The sequence below is a fragment of the Lepeophtheirus salmonis genome, chromosome 14, assembly GCF_016086655.4.
Source record: "Lepeophtheirus salmonis chromosome 14, UVic_Lsal_1.4, whole genome shotgun sequence".
In the NCBI taxonomy this organism is placed as follows: Eukaryota; Metazoa; Arthropoda; class Copepoda; order Siphonostomatoida; family Caligidae; genus Lepeophtheirus; species Lepeophtheirus salmonis.
Window position 1 is genome coordinate 15,715,689 of NC_052144.2, and position 6,102 is coordinate 15,721,790.

General features: G+C 33.7%; 1 long non-coding RNA gene across 1 annotated transcript; it reads right to left on the minus strand.

Moving 5' to 3' along the window:
* Positions 1 to 3,295: 3,295 nt before the first annotated feature.
* Positions 3,296 to 5,919, minus strand: LOC139907210 (uncharacterized). Its single transcript, XR_011783664.1, has 2 exons — positions 5,735 to 5,919; positions 3,296 to 3,537 (listed from the first exon to the last, which is right to left on the minus strand). It is a non-coding gene; the product is annotated as an uncharacterized lncRNA (long non-coding RNA).
* Between the last annotated feature and the right edge of the window lie 183 nt (positions 5,920 to 6,102).

The window sequence follows — 6,102 nt, forward strand, 5'->3', positions numbered from 1 at the left end:
AGAATACAAACAAAAATTTAATTCCATTTCTACATCATTAATTCAATTTGCCAGGTCATCATCATATGATTAATTGTTGAATATGGAAAACCAAGGGGTTTAAAAGACAGGAGACAACACGTCTTCTTTGTTAGATAGCATTATAATGCTGAACGCATATGCCTCATTGATAAACGATCCCTTCTTTTAGTTGGTAAGCATCCACATGTGGTAATGAACCACACTCCTTTATAATCAAGAAATGGTATTCATTTTGTACGAAAAGATGGATCTCTATGATTTCTTTGCTAAGCTATTTTTAAAGATATGAAAAATATCAAAATCCTAGTGAGCATGCATTTTTTTTTTTTACAAAAGTAGATAGGGAAGACTGGTGAGGGTTTGACCAGTGGGAGAGTTGGGACATTGGTTAATCATATGGCTTTTGTTTACAGTCAATTGTGTAAGGTATGATCCCACTTCATTTCCTTCTTGTTAGCCAAGCATGAGAGACAAAGGAAAGTGTGCAATCTACAAAATTATTGATGGAAAGTAAATTATGTAGGTTTAACATCAACAAAACTTGACATAAAGTTGAGTTGTGTGGTGTTTTGCTGCGATACCATCAAAGGTTTCAAATGTAATTTCTGGGTTTCAGGCGACTGGGATTTCCCACCTTAACAGAGACATCCTTCCAAATGATGCTTACCTACCTTCGGATGTCACAGACCGCCCTCTACGCCAAACCATAGAGCCTCCTGAGTAGTTGGAAACACCTGTTGCAGAAGATCCACTCACAGCAACCCAACCAGATCAACCCGTACATCATCCAAAACAGTTACAAGCAGCCACACCAAGCAACCAACCGAGAAAACGTCGAAAAACGGCTATCTTGACCGACACTTCCGAGAAAAGATTGATTGAGATCGAAACAAAACAAATAGAAGAGAGAAAAATACCTGATAAAAAAAGAACAACACGCTTTTTGCACCACACTGATAATATTTGTCGTCACATGTTAGCTGACAATATATGTACATAATTATGTAATTTAATTTATTTTTAGTTCAAAAATAAAATAATAAACCTTAACATTTTACTAGTATTTAACATGATGACTCAACTCTCACTAAAGGTGGCCCAACACTCACCCCATCCTGTGGGAGAGTTGGGGCATTGTTACCAAGTTGCAAGATGTGAATGCTCTAAGAAAACGTAACATTGTAACAAATGTAATGTGCAGAACATGTCATTCTATTTTGAGTAAAGTGGCTCAACCCTCTCAGGTCCCCCCTATATGTAATCACCTAGAAAATATTAGTGCTCTAACTAATTATTCCACACTATTTTGAAAATTCAAACGCATTAGAGAGCAAGGATTACTAAAGCTTTATAACAAAATATCGAAATAACGACAACATTATCAATATTTGTACAAAGTAGTGTGCGTGGCAAATATCCCTCCATGAATTCCAATGTTATTTTGGAACAAGGTTACGCAACAAGAAAATCGTACGGGAACTACAATAGATTTATTAAGTAACTCTCCATTTCTCTTTCTGGTGACGTCACAGGGCGCATTTCTTTAGCTAAATTTAATACATGAAAACTAAAAAAGGATGAATTAAAAATGGGTTCGTTCCATTGAGTCCTTATATACTAAGGCAATGTTTAGGGTTTTCAATTATTTCCCATTGTTATATCCATGTATTTGGGGTCCCCCTGACGTCATTTGTTATGTTTGTAAATTTTCAGTGAGAATTGAAAATCCTTTTTGACTAACCTTGTTATGATAACTTTGATGAATTCAACCTTGTAAATGAATTAACATGTTAAACTCTGCCAATGGAAATCAGCATAAGGGTAAATGTTAAAAAATTATATTGGTTCGATATCTGTGGCGTCATAAAATGGTACATCTTGCAATGAAAATTCTTGGTCTGTTTAATAATTACTTTGTTTTAAAGCTGTATGAAGCATAACAGTACTCTCTGTCAGCAAATATGTTGTCCCTCAGAGTTACCAACACATACTCACAACTAAGGATCAATTCACATTATAAACTATTATTTATATTTATATGAGTTAATGTTTGATTCGAGTATTACAATAAAAAAACTCGAATTCACTAGAGCCAGTAATTTTTCCAAAAAATTGATTGAACTCCTCAAAATATTTTTTGAAAAAAAGTCTTCCTTACTTCAAGTAGAATTATTACCCAAAATCGAAACATTCGAGTAATGATGATTAGTCAAATTTCAAGCATCACTCAAAAGGAAAGTAAAAACTATATACAAACGCTCCTTTCTTAGTAAAAGAAGTTTTGTTAATGTGTTCGAAAGGAAACAACCCAATACACATTATCTGGGAATTCAAAAAAGAAAATGTTCTAGCACAAACTGAAAAACTCAAATTTGAAATGTTGACCCCAATCCAGCAATAATACGTAACTATGTTTATACTCGGATTTTTCTACCAGGATATTTCGGGGTTTCACACCTACATGCCATTTTCTGAGATTTTTTATAATATAAGTTTAATTTATTGGGGTAGGTTATGTATCTCACAACTACCGAGTGGTCTCCTAAATTCTGAGTACTTTGAACTTTAAACTTCAACAATATATATTTTATGAATGGACAATATAATTTTAACAAAATTAATACCATAAATAGATACGTGTCTAAGCTCTCTTTATTATTAATGTAGCCACCCTTAACGGCAATGATGGCTTCAAGGCGGTGGCGGTAGTTCTGGTACCGTCTGCAGATGTAGTCCTCGGTCATAGGGTCCCAGTGCTGGCTGACAGTGGCTTTGAAGGCTTTGATATTTGTATGAAGGACACCGTAGGCCATTGCATCGCATATACCCAAATGGCCAAAAATGCCCCAAAAGAGTCTTGGAACGAAAGAGATGGGGCCTTTTTTCATGGATGGTGTCAAAAGTGGCCTCTCCCACCTCACAAGGTTCTCTCCGCCCACTTTTTTCATAGCTCTCTGGACAGTCTGTTGTAAAACTCCAAGATCTCTTCCATGGGTCCACATGTACTTGAGGGGATTAGCTTCTGCTGTTTTCGTTAACTCCTACGGATCCAGTTTGGCCTCCAGACGCCCAATTGCTTGGAGTTTGACGAATGTAAATTCGTCAAACACGTTCAAGTGTCATTTTCTCGACTTGTACCTAAGCTATAGAGCTCAATTTTTTTTGTTTTGTTTTGTTACTATCGAAATATGAATTAATTTCAATCACTCGACCTTCATTAATTATTCAGTCAATGAGTGCTCAGATTTCCCTCCCACCCCCAGCTCTATCACAATTAGTTTCATTATTTACTATTAAATATTTTTTGTTACAAGTGAGTTACCGAGTTTAAAAACTAGGACACGAGGAATCTGAAAACCAACCTGCTTAATAATAGTGAAAATGAAAAAAACGGAGAAAAGGATATTTGGGTAAGATTGTCTGTAATGTATTCTTTCTTCTTCAAGATCCCGAGTATTTAAAAATGTTTTTCCCCCGTCTCCCACTCCTACACAATTATCCAGGAAATGAGAAACCCTAGTGAATAGAAATACAACATATTAGGGCTCAAATCTGAATCTTATTTTTATTCAAATATACACATATTTTATATTTTGCTTGTTGACATACTCAAAATTTATCGACTTCTCATATGGTCGAGTATAAACATAGGCATATTTACATATTCTAAAATATATTCTTTGCCAAAAATTATCAAATATAACTTGAGTCATATTATCTACCTATTTAAACGTACATGTGTTGGTTATGCCTCAAATTTACTTCCTCAAATAATCGTAATAATTTCCAAATTTTGTGGACATTTTTTTTTACCTTGGGATATGATATGTTGGATCAAATCTCATTATATTATGCAGGAGGGATTCTTAAAAGTTTGTGCAAAGTCCAAGAGATGACACTACTGGTCTCTATTGAGGTTATGTTTAGTCAGTAGCATGTCTTGGAAGAACAAACACAAACTTACAGACATATCAGTAACTTTGTTTATCATTGCCATTCGTTTGAATTGAGGAAGTGAAGTGATTTTCAAAAAAGTAATAAATAAGAATTTTGTGTGTTGATTAAACATTACTTTATGAAAGACCAAACCGGGGGGAGTACCCGATATTTATTAGTAGTCATTTTGCGTCGACAACACACAAACAGACAAACTTTGCTTTATTTATATAAATTTGTACTCCCCCATGATTTTTAACATACTTTAACATCAAACGTAAAACTGATCATGATTTAAAAAAAAACTTTTTTTGCAAAGGTGGGAGAAAGTCCTTACACTCCATGTCCAAGTCAAGTCTCAAATATTTTGCTCACGAGCTATGATCAAGGCCAAGTCCTTGATTTTTCTTCTTTTGAGTTCATTTCATTTCGATGACTATAATATAGGGTTCATAGTAGTAAGAATTTCTTGAGTTCGACTTAAAATAGTCAATGTTGCTTATGATTCTTAGCTTTCAAACCATTGTCAAGTCTTTGATTGCGCAATCAAGTCGATTCACAAGTCCATACCATTGCCTTTTTACAGTGTGCAAATGGGGATAAATAAATAAGTTCATTACCAAACATTGGAGGGATTAACGCTGGTTAAAATATGCTCAGCTTTGAAAAGTAGGTTGTTGATATAAGCTTTAAGCTTTTATTTTTCACACTTTATAATGTTTTGATCATAATTATCGTTGCAAATCATATTGAGTATAGCCACGATACTAGTGCCTTGCATCTATAAACAAGAAGTGCCAGACGTCAAATAGTCCCTATATGACAGTCTTCAATTTTGTAGAATTGAATGTGTACCATAAAAAATAAAAGTTGAAAGAAGCTAAATAATGATGTAATGTAGCTGATAAATTTTAATAGATTTGTATCCATCAGAACACAAATCTATTAATGTACAATATCTATCTTTTTATACTATTATTATGTAACATCGAATGACTGATTTAATCCGTGTGTCCCATCAACACACAAGCAAAAAAAAAGGGTTTTTTTTATTTATTTTTTTTCAAAATGGAGTCTGGATTACTTACATCTTTATTATTCAACGAATAATGATTTCCTGAAACAAATTATTTTCGAATTAAGCCTTTGAAGGCATTACAAATTGCAACTAAAGTTGCCCAAATTGATTGTCACAATTAAGAAGTTGGGATTGCATAGATTTGGTTTAAGATGGTCTCTATGGGGACGAAATAAAAGTTTTATAATATCAAATGAAGGTTATAGACAATGTTTAAAATTCTTGAGTATCACAAAGTATACCATAAATTTGAATGCAAGGCTTATAATTTTTATATTTTAGGAAGAAAGAATACATTTTATGCTAGTTTTTCTCAAAACAAAGTGTAGTTTACATTTTTATGGCTGAAAGGAAAGATATCGAGGACAGTACAAGTCTTGTAAATCAAATAAAAGCTCTACAATATAGCTTAAATTCCAGCTTATCCACACTCATACCACAAATTTGAATATTAAAGCCATAAGTGACTTAAATATGTCAATGAAATATTGGGATGTCTACAAGATATAGGTTGGAAAAAGTTATCATTTGGAAATGTCTCATTTTTTCTTGATTTCTGTTGTTTTTTAACAACAAAGTCAATCAATTTGAATTCTCTATTCTCAAAAAATTAAAGCTTTCCTTGACATGTCTATCCAATTTTGTAAGAGTTTCTTTTTTCCCCAGTGTGTCAATGGTGGATTAATTATAACCACTTACGCGTGACGAGTCCCTATTTCCTAGTCACTTCTCCCATGAGTATGCAAGTAATTTGAACATCTAACTCCTTTGCAAGAGAATAAAGTTCTCTGACTCATGTAAAACACAGACATGAAATCCTTTTCACGTTCCATCAAAGAATAAAATATCTGTCTACGTACATGAGTCCTTATGCCAAATGATGAAGAAGGCACAATGTAGAATCAAGTAACAACGATCATAACAGTAAGAAAGAAAACACAGCCTTTATTTCTTCTGCTTTTAATTTACGCAGGCCCATTCAGGAGTACAACCAGGTTGTGGTTGCGCCGTCAAGTCCAAGACATGTATATGTAGATTACAAAGGTGGACAAGTAAGCCACACTATA